The sequence below is a fragment of the Petromyzon marinus genome, chromosome 17 (assembly GCF_048934315.1).
Source record: "Petromyzon marinus isolate PM22_M1 ecotype Great Lakes invasive population chromosome 17, UKy_Petmar_22M1.pri1.0, whole genome shotgun sequence".
NCBI lineage: Eukaryota > Metazoa > Chordata > Hyperoartia > Petromyzontiformes > Petromyzontidae > Petromyzon > Petromyzon marinus.
The window spans coordinates 6,339,530-6,357,237 of record NC_133683.1 but is presented as its reverse complement, the minus strand read 5'-3'; the positions used below and the strand labels follow the sequence as shown (position 1 = coordinate 6,357,237).

The 17,708-nt window shown below is 43.6% G+C and overlaps 1 long non-coding RNA gene across 1 annotated transcript in view; it reads left to right on the top strand.

The window, feature by feature from the left end:
• The window catches only part of LOC142924802 (uncharacterized), a 410,191-nt gene that overhangs the window by 346,088 nt on the left and 46,395 nt on the right, over positions 1-17,708 (top strand). The window lies entirely within an intron of this gene.

Below are 17,708 nucleotides of genomic sequence, written 5' to 3'. Positions count from 1 at the left end.
TGATTAATTCTTACAAAGTGGGGTCTATAATGAACAATATGGCTGAAGCTCGAGTTCTATTCATTTAAAACCAAACGTGTGTCTTACCAACCATACCTGGTGTTTGCACACAGATACAGATTATGGGCGATGCGTTCTACACCATTCGGAATGCGCTGTTGCAATGTGCAGCCACAGCCGCTGTAAAAATATTTGTCTCGGTTTGATCCACTGAACAATATCACTGACCACACCGCACGCGCAACAATGATATAACTATGAACAAAAATATGAATAAATTAGGATGGTTTATTAAATATATTGCACGTAAGAAAATACAGCAATAGACGTAAAAAAACATGGCAGTTTAACACGTAGGCTTTCGCGACAAATATCCGTAATACAGGTTTTATGGGTTGGATCGCGTAAATATGTCGTTAAACCCGCCACCACCCGACAGCCAACTAGTAAGGGTTGTCACGTAAACAGAACATGCCAATTCATCACTAGTACAGCACACCGGTGTGTGGTGTGTTGGAGAGCCAAGCCACAACATTTACTATCAGAGTACGACGTTTCAGTAATTACAACTAGCTTCATCAGGCAACACAAGGTTTGGGAGAAGTCCACCTGTTTAATTCCTTATATAGAGGCGTAGATGTGATGACAACACTTGTGCTCTCTTTGAGCGCACAGTGGGGGGGGGGGGGGGTGGGGGGATTAATGAATCAACGTACATTATACATGCACATTATGCTAGCCCATTAATCTTGTAGTTAGTGTCCATTGTGTGTACTAAAATAGCTGTACAAACGGTAATTTGATGATTCTCTTCCATGCAGCACTAAGTCGGTAGCTATCCAAACGATTGCAGTTATTTTTATTTCTTTAAATTTCGATAGATTCTGTAATTAGTCTTGGCCAGTAGTAACAAGTTTTGCACAAAACTTCAACATTATCAAAATCAATTGAGTGTCTTTGTGGGCACGCGTGTTCTGCTACTGCTGACAGTTGTATTTGTGAGCATTTCATATTTCTGTGGTATTCTTTTAGTCTCGTGCTGATCATTCGTCCTGTTTGCCCAACATCGCATTTGCCACAAGTGTAATTAATCCGGTACACACCTTCTGTTGATAGCGTCAGTAATAGAACAGCAAAGAAATATTCGATAGTCCTTTTCGTAGGTTTCCATATGCCTTCTGAATTTGCCTGGCTGATCAAAGTTTCGACCGCAGATGCCATTGGTCAGGGGTCTCTTTGTCCGTTCTCATGTGGGACTCTAGGCATGATGGCAGTTGGAATGCTTTCCCACAGACTTGGCAAGACATTTGTTTTCTCACTCTAGTGACTATGGGAGTGAGGTGGAGTCGAGACGGGCGCTGGTCAGGCGTGGCGTTTCCCAGCAGGCGCCTTCGTTCCATGCGCGGTTGCTGTGATAGCAATAACTTCGTTGCACGCAGGTGCGCCCTTTGCAGAAGGTGGCATTGTCTGCAACTCTGCCTCCTTACCACCAGGACTCGACAAGCTGCTGCTGTTGCTGGTGCTGCTGGTGCCATCCATGGCAAAGGCAATTCTTCCAGCACCATGACTCGCGGCCGAGTAGCTCTGACACACCTTCAACACCGCATTGGCAAAAATTGCCGTCATTCACCATGCCACGTGCGCCCCTTGAGTTCTTTCCGTGGGTTACTCCATATGCCTTCTGAGTTTTTAGGGCCGATCAAAGCTTTGATCGCAGATGTTGCAGCTTTGACCATCGGTCTTGTGCATTCTCATGTGGGACTCTAGGCACCATGCCAGTTGGAATGTTTTCCTGCAGACGTCGCAAGAGATTCGTTTTCTCACTCTAGTGACTCTATCGGATTCTAGTGACTCTATCGGATTCAAAACCGCATTGGCAAAACTGCCGTTATTCACCAAGCCTGGTGCACCCTTTATCATGTAATCCTTTTCGTGGGTCTTCATATGCCTTTTGAATTTTCCTTGCTGATGAAAGCTTCGTCCGCATACGCCGCACCATTGGTCATGGGTCTCCTTGTGCGTTCTTACGTGGGCTTCTAGGCACCATGCCAGTTGGAATTTTTTCCCACAGACGTCACAAGAGATGAGTTTTTTCGCTCTTGTAACTCTACTGGATTGAGGTGGGGTCGAGACGGGTGCTGGTGAAGTGCCATCGATGGTAAAGGCAATTCTCCCAGCACCACCATGACTCGCAGCGGAGTTGCTCTCGCACATCTGAAACAAAAGACAATGGTCAAGCGCATTACACCTGTGTCATATGTGAACTCACAAAGGCATACATAAGGTGGCAAGATTCATTATAACAGATTCATTATAACAGAACTCCTCAATATAACAGAACTCCTCAATAGTGCAGATCCTATCATCAGAGTCTGCGGAGAGGAGGATGTCGTTGGTAACTCTGAGGAGGGCTGTTTCAGTGCTGTGTTGTGAACGGAAGCCGGATTGAAATGGTTCGAACAGGTCATTTGAGGAGAGGTGGGTTTTGAGTTGTTTGGCGACATTGCGTTCCAGTATCTTAGACAGAAAGGAGAGATTGGCAATGGGCCGAAAGTTTGACATAATGTTGGGGTCAAGTCCAGGTTTTCTGAGAATGGGGGTGACAGCAGCCAGTTTGAGTGAACGTGGGATTGAGCCAGAGCTGAGAGAGGAGTTAATGATTTTTGTGATGAGTATGGAGATAGCTGGTAAACAGTCTTTGATGAGGTGGGATGGGATGGGGTCCAGGACACATGTTGATGTTTTCATCCCTGTCAAGATTTTAGACAGCTCCCCCGGCGACACTGGGGAGAACTGAGACAGTGGCTGAGAGGTGTGGTGGGGGGGAACAAATGATGGAATGACAGAGCAGACAGTGCAAGCAGAAGAAGAGGACAGGTTGGTGTAAATGGTGTCAATTTTGGTCTGAAAGAATGATAGAACGGTGTTGCATTTATCAGTTGTGAATGAGTTGACGATATTGTCATTGGGTTTGAGAAGTGTATTTACTGTGTAGAAAAGAGCCTTTGGGTTGGTAGAACCAGAATGTATGAGGTGTGAGTAGTAGGTGGACCGGGTAGTGTTAAGAGCTTCCTTATACTGCTGAAGGTAATCTGTGTAAGCTTGTAGATGAACAGTTAAACCAGTTTTCTTATGGAGCCTTTCAAGCTGACGCTTACGGGATTTCATTTTGTACAGAATAGGAGTGTACCAGGGAGCAGAGTGAGTGAATGAGACAGTTTTAGTTTTGATGGGAGCCAGATGATCGAGACTGGTGGAAAGTGTTTCATTGTAGTAGTTGGTGAGGTCGGAAGGGTTGTCAGTCATGGGTGGGGGGAAGGAGGATATTTTGCTGGCAAGAGAGGCTGAAAGGGCAGGACTAGAGATGGATTTAAGATTTCTGAAAGAAGTTGTCCTTTTGTCCTTGGTTGTAGAAATGGGGAGATCAATGTTCATGGTGATTGCCAGGTGGTCCGAGATGTTGAGGTTGTGGGGCTCGGGGAGCGGTATGGTGAGACCAGTAGAGCAGACCAGATCCAAAATGTGACCACGGCTGTGGGTTGGAAAGTTGAGATGTTGGGTGAAATTGAAGCAGTGTAGCAGTTCCAGGAATTCAATAGCAAATTTACAGTCAATGTCAATGTGGATGTTGAAATCTCCCAGGAGCAGAACTGAAGGTGAGATGGCAGATAACTGAGTTAAAAAGTCAGAGAGAAAGGAAGGATTTGGTTTGGGGGGTCGGTAGATTATGGCAGTGACCAGAGGAGTGGGACCAGAGAGTTTGAAAGTGATGTGTTCAAAGAAGTGAACAGCAGGGATGGAGATGGTGGATGTTTTAATGTCCTTTCTGTACACTGCAGCGACACCACCTCCCCGCCCCTCAGATCGGAGTTTGTCCATGTATGTATATCCTGTAGGTGTAGTCCTGTTGAGTGCGAAATAGTCCGTAGGTTTATGCCAAGTTTCAGTGATACAGAGAAAATCCAGGTTATTGTCAGTAATTAATTCATTTAAAATGAGGCTTTTATTGTTTAGTGAGTGGGTGTTGAGCAAAGCCAGTTTCAGGTGACTTTGCTTCGTGGTGAATTGAGAGGACCGAGGGACGGGGCGGAGATTGGTTAGGTGCACGTGTCGTATGTTGTGATGACGTATTGAGGAAGTTGTGGGGCGCAAACAGGACCAGAGCCTTTGTGAAGCGGACGGCGAATTAGTCCAGTTTCTCGGTGAATGTCAATGCAGTCCAAATGAAGGTGGTTGTTGATTGAGTGGAAGTTGGTGGTGGAGTGGAGTGGTGGAATCCAGGTGTGGAGCTAGCACTAGCTTGTACCCAGATGCCCGGTGTCTTGTAAATGGGAGGGCGTCCACGGCTCCCAGGCGCCGCTCCGGCTTCTCGATGGTGGCGCTGCGACCGCTGCGTGACGGGAGCCGTGGGAGCAGCTCAGGTAGACCCAGAGAGTAGCAGCTCAGGCAGACCCAGGGAGCAGCAGCTCAGGTAGACCCAGGGAGCAGCAGCTCAGGTAGACCCAGGGAGCAGCAGCTCAGGTAGACCCAGGGAGCAGCAGCTCAGGTAGACCCAGGGAGCAGCAGCTCAGGTAGACGCAGGGAGTAGCAGCTCAGGTAGATCCAGGGAGCAGCAGCTCAGGTAGACGCAGGGAGCAGCAGCTCAGGTAGACCTGGGGAGCAGCTTAGACAGGCCCAGGGAGCAGCAGCTCAGGCAGACTCAGGGAGCAGCAGCTCAGGTAGACCTGGGGAGCAGCTTAGACAGGCCCAGGGAGCAGCAGCTCAGGCAGACGCAGGGAGCAGCAGCTCAGGTAGACACAGGGAGTAGCAGCTCAGGCAGGCCCAGGGAGCAGTAGCTCAGGTAGACCCAGGGAGCAGCAGCTCAGGCAGGCCCAGGGAGATGAGTCGCATGTGGAAGAGTTGTTAATCGTGAAACTAAAAGTTTTGGCTAAAAATATAAAGCCACCCACAGTTGGAATTTACCAAATTTAGCGGCAAACCAAATTAAATGCGTAATAAAAAAAAAACAATCGTTATTATGGAACACTGAGAAAGACAGAGAGGAAGAATACGTGGATTGGAGAACAGAGGCCGGTTACACGTAGATGGGAGGTCTCGGAAAAAATAATATTGTGCGAGCCCACTGCATTATAACAATGATCATCCACGGCAGAGGTATTGGTTCTGCCGTGTTTCAAATCTGCCTTGTGTTCGCGAACACGGTCCGAGACATGTCATGGATTTTGTGTACTGTATTGAATCGGACCTGGATCTTGTGTTTGTTTAAGATTTTGGAAATATTTTTGGTGACACGTGCTATGTATGGCAAGGTGATGATTTTGATTGGGCCCTCAGATGGTTGTCTCCCCATGGCTGGAGATACAGCTTTGCGGATTGTGTGGTCTGAGTATTCATTCATCTTGAGGGCTTGGTGTATGTGTAGAGGCATTAATCGGCACTCCCCATCCTGTTAGCGAGTAGCTCCCACTTCTCGTCAACAGGGGGCAGAAGCGCTATCACGCCACTGTTAATGACTATGGCCCAAGGGGCCAACGACAATCCCTGGGAAGCGGATCCTGAGACACATTCCCCGGACCCTGGGAGGGGGGACTGGGAGATGATGTCACCTTCCAGAAAGTTCTGGAAGGGAGGCATGGCTAGGGCGGAGCAAGCCACGAACCAGTATATAAGTCGGACCTCTCAAGGGTCCGGCTCAGGCATTTCCAAGCCGAAGGCTGAAGACCTGGGCTGAAGTTAGGACCCTGGACCCCAAGCTCCGTCGTCCTTCCAAGGGTCGGAGCTCAGTGAGGCCAGTGGTCAGGACCCGAAGTCCCTGGCACGGTCGGGTCAGCATAGCCTCCCCTAGGGCCCCCAGCCAGAGGACAGGGAATTAACTGGTTCCCAGTGTTAGGGCCCGTGTAGTCCGGAGGCCATACCTCCCCAGGTATCGGGTGAAGGGGCCGCTACCCCTTTGTGTTAGGGACCCTGTAAAATAGAGTGTTAATAAATATCGTGTTGCCTCGCAAGATGTTCTCCGCCGATTATTTACCCACTTCATATGTGCTCCAGTTCACTGGCTAGGTGGCGCTGGTCGGAGATGCAGCGGATTATTTTTTCCACCTGAGGACGACCGCTTGTGTTGCGATAGAAACATCGTTATATGTTATTTTTTCTTTTATTTTTCTACCTACGTGACTTTACCGAAAGAACCAAAGAGTATGGATTTCTGCAGTCACAAAAGCTTCAAATTATCACCCAAATAAGATTTTGTATATGAACAACAATGACTATCTCCATTTTACAAATGTTACCCACCAGAGATCCTTTTTGTATATACACAACAGCAAACGAATTATGGCACCATACGTTCAGTCCCTATTCATGACACACTTGACTCCCAATCCTCATGTAAGATTGCAATATAATTTCTGCATGAGGGCCCATCAAAAAGTGTTGAGAATGGACACTTTTTCCAAAAAACTACGTTAAATAGTCTTAATTGAAAGTCCAGTATAGTACTATTCGTGGCACTCATAAGTTAACTTCATTATTCCTCATGTTAATTATTACAATATTAACGATTTACCCAGGAAAGCCTCATTGAGTCTAAAGACTGATTTTTTTCAGAAGTTTCTCATTGCAATGAGATATTTGGCAATTATATTAATGAGCGTTTGGCTCTGTGTGAGTTGAACCCAGAGAGACCCCCACCTTGCACATGGGGAAACAGCACAACTCTGCACAGATTCTACCCACACTCGATAAATAATTAAAACCGATCTTGATTTGAAGCTTTTGTGACTGCAGGAATCCATACTCTTTGGTTCTTTCGGTAAAGTCACGTAGGTAGAAATAAAACAATAAATCACGACGTTTCGATAGCAACACAAGCCATCGTCTTCAGGTGAAAATCGCGACAGCCGCGATGTCTGCTGCGAGCAGCACGATGTCTGCTGCCTTGTGAAGAGAAGCTGTTACCAGCAAGAGTTTATATAAGTTTTTGAGAACAAAGGTAGCCAAAGTAGTGCTAATGGGGTATTATAGTGTAAAGGTAATAAATAGCGTGCCATGTTAAAGGAAATGAACTTAGATTAGCATGTTGGATTATAGTGCAAAGTTAATTTGCTTCCGTAGCGCATAAGAGTTCAGATTAGCATGTAGGATTAGCATATGTATTTTGATAAGAGATGCATGTAAAAGTTAGTGAAAAAAATAGCAAGTTAATGTCAGTCTATGTGTAACCAAGAATAGCATGTTAAAGTTGATGAGAAAAGTATGTCAAAGTCAATGAGCGAAGTTAATGAGAATATCATGTTAAAGTCAATGAGAGATGAGCAAGTCGATGTCAGTCTACGTGTAATAAATAGCGTGGTATGTTAAAGTTAATGAACTTAGCATAAGAACGGCTGGCGGGAGAGAGAGAGAGAATGTGTTTTAATGAGAGAAGCATGTAAAAGTTAATGAAAAAATTAGTAAGTTAATGTCATTATGTATGCCGACGACCTGGTAATTGCTGCTCATTCAGAGGAGAAGTTGGAGGCGCTGCTGCTGAAACTGGAGTGTGCCACTAAGAGGCGGGGCCTTACCATCAGCCCCACCAAAACGAAGCACCTGTCTGGGTATTTTGTGCCATCGGGCACTCTACCCCCACAACTCCCAATCGGTGATGGGGCAGTTGGAGAGAGAGTGGAGAGTTTTCCATACCTGGGCAGTGTGCTCATGATCGGCTCCGGTTTAACAGCAGAGGTCTCACTCCGAATAAGTCGAGCGGCATTATCTTTTCATCGGTTGTGTAACGTTGTGTGGAAGCTACCTGGTCTGTCGCTCCGCATGAAGCTTCGGTTCTTCTCGGCCACAGTCATTCCCTCCCTTCTCTACGCTTGCAAAACGTGGACCCCCCCTAATGCAGCATCTTCACCGGTTAGAAACATTTCGGCTGGCCTGCCTACGATCAATCCTGGGTTTAACCAGGCTGGATTGTGTGAGGAGCTCACAAATCCTCGAAAGATCTGGACAAAGTCCCATCGGTGAGCTCCTCCAGCAGGCAAGGGTGCGTTGGCTGGGCCATGTAGCCCGCATGCCCAATCACCGCATGCCCAAACAGCTTTTGTTCGGCCGGATCGAGGGAGCTAAACGGGCGTGGCACGGACTAGAGAAGAGATGGAGTGATGTGGTACAGGAGGATGTGGAGCTGAGTGGACTTGCCAATGACTGGTACCAGCGATGTCTCTACTGGGCAGTTGGAGGCAGTCGCCCTCCAACAACAACGGAGGGCGGAGGATCGACGCTCAGAAAAACGAGCGGAGCGTCGGGTGGCTAAAGCTCAGCAAGTTGGCACAGTAGGGGGCACAGGTGGTGCATCAGCCAGTAATCTCAGTCATCTCAGTCAGTCGACCAGTGGCACCTGGGTCTGCCCCGTGACCTCCTGCCAGCCGACGATCGACACTTCACGTAGCCTCAAGGTGCACATAGCCTGGCATAAGCGTCGTGGTGACGTCACCGCCACTTAGTGGCGCATGGCGGTTGTTGTTTTGAGACAGTAAGAGAGTGTGAGGTCGACTCAGCCTCAGATGAGTACCTGGTGCGGTGTGTCGTAAACATCGCTACTGGGGGAGACAAAGGCCGCCGTGGAGGAGAATCCTAAAATAATAAATGCTTTTATTATAATAAATATCAAAGCTTTGATTATAATATTATATTATAATAAAAGCTATACTAAAAGCTTTTTAAATAAAAAATACAAAAATTTTTGAAATAATGAAAGCTTTTATTATTAAAAATGTATTATTTAATTTTTAAATTGGCAGAATCTACACGCCATATTCTTGGTTCTTCAGGTAAAGTCACGTAGATTTGAAAAAAAAATTAAATTTAATTTAAAAATATAAATTATAATATTTAAACTAATAAAAGCGTTATTATTTTCAATTTATTATTTGAAATTTTAAAATACAAAAAATAAAATAAAAATAATAAATTGAAAATAATAAAAGCTTTTATTATTTTATAATAAATTCAAAATAAAAGCTTTTATTATTTTCAATTTATTATTTTAATTTTATTAACAGGTCCCTGCAGGGTGGGCTGGTAGGGCAAGTCTCTGCGCTGCCTATTGCTGATTTTACACCCAACAGCACGAGATTTCACTTCGTTAAAGTATTGAAAGGGGACGGACGGACACATTAATCTATTGCAGGCTGGTACACTCAGTTTACAACTTCGTTCCTACCAGTATTATGACTTTTCCGAAGGAAGCAATAATCTGGCGTGTAGATGCTGCCATCTGCTGGCCACCATTGTTGGGTGTAGATTGTGACCTAAAACTTTCGTGACTTCAGGAATTCATATTCTTGGTTCTTTCGGTAAAGCCACGTCCATAGAAAATAAAAAAAAATATCAAATCAAATAAAAATGTGAAATTTTAAATAATAAAAGCAAAAAACCCACATTCATATTCTTGGTTCTTTCGGTAAAGTCACGGAGATAAAAAAATACAATTTTAAAATAATCAATTGAATAAAAGCTTTTAATATTATTTAAGCTTTTGTTATATTCAATTTATTATTTTAATTTTTAAATTGGCAGAATCTACACGCCACGTTGGTGGCCGGCAGGTGGCAACATCTACACGCCTAATTCTTGTTTTTTTTCGTTAAAGTCACGTAGATTTTAAAATAATATAATTTAATTTAAAAATACAAATAATAAATTGAAAATAATAAAAGCTTTAATAATTTTCATTTTTTTAATTTTATTATTATTTTCTTTCTACGTGACTTTACCGAAGGAAGCAATAATATGGCATGTAGATGCTGCCATCTCGTGGCCAACAACGTTGGCAGGTGGCAGCATCTACACGCCAGATTCTTGGTTCTTTGGGTAAAATATAAATAATAAAGAAAAGTAACAAATAATAATTCATGATTTAGTATTTTTTCATTTAATTCTATTATTTTCATTTTCAAATCTACGTTACTTTACCGAAAGAACCAAGAATATGGCGTGTAGATTCTGCCAATTTAAAAAAAATTACAAATTAAAATAATAAATTTAAAATAATAAAAGCTTTCATTATTTTCCATTTATCTTTTGTTTTTTTAATTTTATTATTTTTATTTTCAACCTACATGGCTTTACCGAAAGAACCAAAAATATGAATCTGGATTTTGATTATTATTTTCGATCTATTTTAATTTTTAAATTGGCAGCATCTACACGCCATATTCTTGGTTCTATCGGTAAAGTCACGTCGATAGAAAATAAAAAAAATAATCAAATCAAATCAAATAAAAAGTGTGAAATGGAAAATAATAAAAGCAAAAACCCCACATTCATATTCTTGGTTCTTTCGGTAAAGTCACAGAGATAAAAAAAAAATGAAACAAAATTTTGATTTTAAAATAATCAATTGAAAATAATAAAAGCTTTTATTATTTCCCATTAATTTTTTTGTATTTTTAAATTGGCAGAATCTACACGCTATATTCTTAGTTCTTTGGGTAAAGTCACGTAGATAGAAAATATAAATAATAAAAGAAAAGTAAAATTTGAAATAACATTTTTAAAAAATATTTATTTATTTTATTGTTTCCCTTCTACGTGACTTTACTGAAAGAACCAATAATATGAATCACTGCAGTCACGAAAGCTTTAAATCAAAATATAATAATAACAATTCATGATTTGCATTTAATTATTTTCTTTTTATTTTCAAATCTACGTGACTTTACCGAAAGAACCAAGAATATGGCGTGTAGATTATGCCAATTTAAAAATTACAAATAAAAGTAATTTATTATTTCCGATGTATTTTTTATTTAATTTATTTCATTATTTTTAAATCTACGTGACTTTACCGAAAGAACCAAGAATATGAATCTTGGTCGTCAAGGAGGTAGAGAAGGCAGTGTGGAATAATGTGGACTCCGCCTGTTCCATCTGTAGATTTGTGATAGAGCGTTGCCCCCCCCCCCCCCATTTGCTTGGATTTCTCCAGGTGCTCCGATTTCCTCCCACATGTAAACACTCATTAATCTTGATTTGAAGCTTTCGTGACTTTGGTTCTTTCGGTAAAGTCACGTAGGTAGAAAAAATAATAATGGATCACGACGTTTCGATCGCCACACAAGCAATCTCACTGAGTCTCAAGACTCTTGTTCAGGAGGGGCCTGACAACTTTTCGCAGGAGTAATTTGGATGTTTGGCTAGTACCAGTTACATTGTATGTTGTTGTTTTGCTATGGGAGTAAACGCATACAGAGAAAGGGACCAGAATGAGGAAAGCGAAGCCAGGCAGTCCTTCAGAAGATGTCATGCACGGGCGTGACCACTGCACCACCCTGCCGCCCAAACAAATGTAATTTAAATAATGTACAATACTGGCAAATAAACCCTATTAGTATCAACTGAATTTCTGGATAATGTGGCACGTGTATAGCTGCATCGGTGTTTCTAAAAGTCGTGTTCAAATTGCTTATTTAAAATATTATAAAGAACAGGTTTCCCACCTCTGGTTTCATTTGACTTACCGGTTGTCCTCATTATGTGTGTCACAGGTAATATGGCAAGGAAAATATTACGCAGCACGAGTTGTAGGATTAGGGCAATTATGGTGACACACGTGACCCCCTCTACACAAGTAACAGCTGAGAGTCAATGCTGGGATGTTGTGCGATTGGTGCAAGCGACCCATCATTGTGTTTTGATGTTGAGCTGTTAAAATTGCACTGTTGTGAGGTGAGGTCAAGGCCGATGACTGCTTCCAGCGGTGTCAAGATCAGCATTTTGAAGAGGCTCGCGGAGGATGATACTGGGCACTGGGGTGCAGTCTCCCTCCATGAACAACAGAGGGCAGAGGAGCGACGCTCACAACAATTATTGGCGGAGCGCCGGGTGTATAAAAGACAAAGTTGGAGGAAAGTTTATCTCGGGGAGTTAACCCACAACACCTGGGTCTGTCCCGCGTGTTCACACGATAACGCGTTTTCACTACGTTGAGATTCATAAGGACACGGGGTGACCAATAAAGTCTGAATTGGTCTGTGATAAGCTCGGCCCTGATAAGGGGTTGACAGATAAGAAATAATCGAGCAGACAGACACGGGCCTGACTTCATCCACAGATGCCTTGTTGAGTCTCTAATTTTTAGGATTCTGCTTGGGACGTCTTGCCAATTCCTCACCAAATAATGTGTACGTGTGAGTACCCAGACCTACCTGAGATCTCACGCCTTGTAGAGAGCCAAAATAAATATCGTACGTTTATAGATTGCTCGGTAAGCTCCGTTCCATGCTGCCATCGACTGGCCAAGAATGTGGCCTGTAGATGCTGCCATCTGCTGGCCACTGATGTAGATGGCAGCATGGAAGGTGGTGAATTGCGGTCGTTGAGATGAGTTTTGATTGGTGAGATGAGTGAGGTTGGTGCTGTGGATGAGATGGGTGCAGTCAGTCTGGTGACTGTGTGGTTGGTGTGGTGAATGTAGTGGGTGGTGTGGTGAATGTAGTGGTTGGTGTGGTGAATGTAGTGGTTGGTGTGGTGAATGTAGTGGTTGGTGTGGTGAATGTAGTGGTTGGTGTGGTGAATGTAGTGGTTGGTGTGGTGAATGTAGTGGTTGGTGTGGTGAATGTAGTGGTTGGTGTGGTGAATGTCGTGGTTGGTGTGGTGAATGTAGTGGTTGGTATGGTGACTGTGTGGTTGGTGTGGTGAATGTAGTGGTTGGTGTGATGAATGTAGTGGTTGGTGTGGTGAATGTAGTGGTTGGTGTGGTGAATGTAGTGGTTGGTGTGGTGAATGTAGTGGTTGGTGTGGTGAATGTAGTGGTTGGTGTGGTGAATGTAGTGGTTGGTGTGGTGAATGTAGTAGTTGGTGTGGTGAATGTAGTGGTTGGTGTGGTGAATGTAGTGGGTGGTGTGGTGACTGTAGTGGTTGGTGTGGTGAATGTAGTGGTTGGTGTGGTGAATGTAGTGGGTGGTGTGGTGACTGTAGTGGTTGGTGTGGTGAATGTAGTGGGTGGTGTGGTGACTGTGTGGTTGGTTTGGTGAATGTAGTGGGTGGTGTGGTGAATGTAGTGGTTGGTGTGGTGAATGTAGTGGTTGGTTTGGTGAATGTAGTGGGTGGTGTGGTGAATGTAGTGGGTGAGATGAGTGTAGTAGGTGTGATGAGTGCCATTTGTGCGGTTAGTGGAGTTGGTGTTTGGTGAGTGAGGTGAGTGTGGTGTGATTGGTGAGGTGTAATTGGTGAGGTTAGGTTTGTGAGGTGTAATTGGGGTGGTGAGGTGGGTGAGGTGTAATTGGTGAGGTAAAGTTGGTGAGTGTATCAGTGAGCACCTGGAGGATTCTCCTCCACGGTCGCCTTTGTCTCCCCCAGTAGCGATGTTCACTCCACTCCTCACCAGGAACTCATCTGAGGCTGAGTCGACCTCACACTCTCTCACTGTCTCACAACAACAACAACCGCCATTCGCCACTAAGTGGCGGTGACGTCACCACGACGCTTGTGCCAGGCCATGTGCACCTTGAGGCCACGTGAAGTGTCGAACGCCCGCTGGCAGGAGGTCACGGGGCAGACCCAGGTGGTGCCACGGGTCGACTGACTGAGATGACTGAGATGACTGGCTGATGCCCCCTGCTCACACTCACGCACGCGCACTCACTCACAAGCGCGAGTTCGCGTTTTCAGGCGATATAAAATAATTTATATTTCATGCCAGTTGGTTCTGAAGGGCGGCTGTTTGTAATTTGGGCGTTCGTAAGTCGAGGACTGTCTGTAAATAAAGATTCCGATTGTGGGGCTTTCACCGTGGGATGAGCTTGCCCGATCCGCGGGGGCGTGGCTTGCACGACAGTGGGCGGGGCATAGCCGCGACGGGCGTGGCTTATCCAGGAAGTGGAGACCGCGAACGCCGGACTGCAAGCCTGAGGGAAGCGCGCTCCTTTTAAAGTTAACAACAACATTGTTAAATGTAAGTAGCGCCTCTCTACTTTATTATTGTTTTACTTGTTTAATACATTACTTGTGGTGCCGTGAGTCGAGTGAAATGAGTCAATAACCTTGCTAGACATGGCTAAGCTTTTAATAAGGGGCGCCGCGGTGTCGAGATGTTAACTACCTCGCTAGGCCTACAGCAGCGTGGAGGTTCCATCCAGACCCTGACGCCTGCTCTGTATTTGTTAATTTTTTCCCCTGTGGTCGCGTAGATTCTTCTCCTGGTCCTTCGGTTTTCCCCTCCACATTTAGAAACGTGAGTTTAGAGTACTTGACTGCTATAAATGTCCACATGATAAGCCACTTTCGTTGAGCTATCATTTGTGTCCAGGTCGCTTCTGATAAGAGTTATATAGCTCAGTGGGCCTTACCTGGTTAAATAGAAATAGTTTATAGTTTAGTTTATAGTTCATAAGAACTCGTGACAAGGGTCAGTGTCTACTTCAAATATTGTTCAGGCTCTGGAGACCTCCAAAGTTATTCGTGATGTTATACATTTGGTTCGTTTTGAGCATAATCGCGACCTCATAATTATTACGTGATACACACGCTGAATATACGCACACAACCATCGTGTACACGTGTGTCGTGCCCTCTATTGTCCACATAGACGGCTTGTGCTGACGAGAGAACGATCTTAACGTACAATGTCGTGACATGTATCAGCCCTTTGTCGATCCAGCGTTTTGATAGAGGCCTCCCCCACACCACGGCGTTCGTGGGAGTTGTTTAACCATACTTCACCATGCCGGTCAATGCGGGTTTGGTGAAGTGAGGAGGCCCAGAAACTTGTATATGCAGATACGAGTTTGCCTGTGCTTGCATCTGCAGAATTACATTCTCACACATCTTCAAGTGTAGTTTAATACTTCTAAAAATGCATTTATTCTTCAGGATTCCATAAAGTACTGTGGTAAAAAGAAAACAACTTGATTTGAATAAATTTCGATTTAAAGCTTTCGTGACTGCAGGGATTCATCTTCTTGGTTCTTTCGGTAAAGTCACGTCGAAGGGAAATAATAAAATAATAAAAATTTAACTATAAAATTCTCACGACGTTTCGGCCACAACACAAGTAGCCTTCCTCAGGTGAAGAAACAGAACTGTCGGAAAGACAGCGCTCCAATGAACACTGCTAAGCTTGGCAGCGTATTTTAAGCTGGGTGGGAGGAGCAGAGCGCCTTGACAAAGGAGTTTACATATCAACAGAATAATTTAGCATTGAAGTAGCTGTGTTAATGTGAGATATTAGCAGGATGTTAACGTCAGAAATTAGCATGTAACTGTGAGATTAGCATGATGTTATTGCGAGGAATTAGCATGTAACTTGTCACGGAAGTAGCTATGTTAAAGTCAGAGTTTATATATCAACAGAGGCATTTAGTATATTGACGCTAAAGAACTGCAACTACCCAACTATCATACAACAAACCGATGTGAAAGAACTAAATATAAACTACATCAATATAATCAATGTACTCAATATATTCTCCACTAAGCTGAGCTACTAACAATACGTCATTATACATTACACTTCTATGTCGCAAAAATTATTATAATATGCCTCCAAATAATGTTTTATTATAAACTGCCATAGACAGACCCCAACATTGAATTATACGCAGCGTTACTATACACTACCCTATACCTTAGATTATAATAATATTACACTGTATTATTTTACCAACCGTACTGTATACCACACTGCTATATATTGACTATACAATTACGATACTATATATTACCAAATAAATTATATTAAACATTACACTGAATACTTTGTTAAACAAGGAATGCTTTGAGCTTGTGGGTTGAATCCATCTGTGTGAAGTTGTGTTATTTCCCCATATGCAAGGTGGGGTCTCTCTGGGTTCCACTCACACAAACATCTCAATGCAATGGGACCTTTCTGAAAATGCAGTACTTAGACTCAATTAAGCTTTCCTGGGTAACTAGGTTAACATTGTAATAATTAGCATGAGAGATAATGACGTTCAGTTATAAGTGCCATTAATTGTACTATACTGTACTTTTATTGAAGACTATTTTACGTAGTTGTTTGTAAAAAAAAGTGTCAATTCTCAAAACTTTTTGACGGGCCCTCGTACAGAAATGATATTACAATCTTATATGGAGATTGCGAGTCAGAGTGTTGTGAATAGTGGAGTGAACGTGTGGTGCCATCATTATATTGTTGGTGTGTATATACAGAAAGGCCTATTTGGTGGGTAACATTAGGAAAATGGAGGTAGTTCGTCATTGTTGTTAAACAAAATCTTATTTGGGTGGATAAGAGGAGTAAAATCGTACATGATAGGAACTGCAATATTGTGGAGTTCTGGTATAATGAGTTGTAGTATATATGAATCTTATGTCACCTTAAGTATGCCTGTGTGAGTACACTCGTGACACGGGTGTCATTCGCGTGACCTTTGTCTTTTGTTTCAGATGTGCGAGAGCAACTCCGCTGCGAGTCAAGGTGGTGCTGGGAGAATTGCCTTCACCATTGATGGCACTTCACCAGCACCCATCTCAACCCCACCTCAATCCGGTAGGATTACAAGAACGAAAAAACGTATCTCTTGTGACGTCTGTGGGAAAAAATTCCAGCTGGCATGGTGCCTAGAAGCCCACGTAAGAACGCACAAGGAGACCCGTGATCAATGGTGCGGCATATGCGGGAAAAGGTTTGATCAGCTAGGAAAATTAAAAAGGCATTTGAAGACCCATGAGAAGGATTACGTGATAAAGGGTGCACCAGGCTTAGTGAATAACGGCAGTTTTGCCAATGCGGTGTTGAATCCACCGTCGCCCTATGAGATGTGCTCAGTCTGCGGATTTTTAAGTCCTATTGAAATCCTGAAAACTCATGAAAGTCTTCACGCACAGTTCTTGTACAGACCGAAGCCTGAACATGATTACACTTCGACAGAAGATAGCGGCGTTAAGATAAATGACATGAAATCCAATTTTCTTGAATGCTTTGGCCTAGTTCCACGTCAACAAACTGCTTCACCAGTCAGTGAGAATAAACCATACGCTGCTCTCGATCCTATGACGAGCATGAAAGTGTTGATGGCCTTGCAGCAGAAGAAGAAGGAAAAGCGAAGTAGACCTAAGCCCATTAAAAGAAAGAAGACCACCACCAGCGTCACCAATTGCAGCAGTAGCAACAGCCAGAATTCGGACATCAAGAGGATGGACTGCACGGAAGCAGGAGGCTGCGTGGAGCAGAGCATCCCCAAGGTGGATGAACCCAACCTGGCACCTTTAGGTACGTCCTAGTAATGCACACACTACATTTCATTTGGATGTAATTCATAATTTCACAAATTAGTTAATGTACGCATATGTTGACCATATCTGTATGCCTGCGCTGAGGAGTCTAGAGATCTGATGTGGTGCTGCTCGGATGTTGGGTTAAACCGTGAAACTCTGGGTTTCAGTCACCGAGCCATGATTAAACTGGCTTCTCATTGATGTTCTTATCCAGTTACCAAACACTTCTTCCAGCAAACACTTCTGATGTCGCGTGATGTGTAGGAAATTGCAATAACCTCCTAGTGGATAAAAAACGGTCACGAAGGGATGTCATGAGTAGTGCAATGATATCTCCTTCCACGAGCTGTTCTCTTACATGAGGTGGTTCACTGCTGTGTGAGAGTTGCACAGGGGTACTTCATCTCATGACATGGAGCCAATAGCACCATTGGAAGAAAACTGAGTAAAATACATTGCTTGAC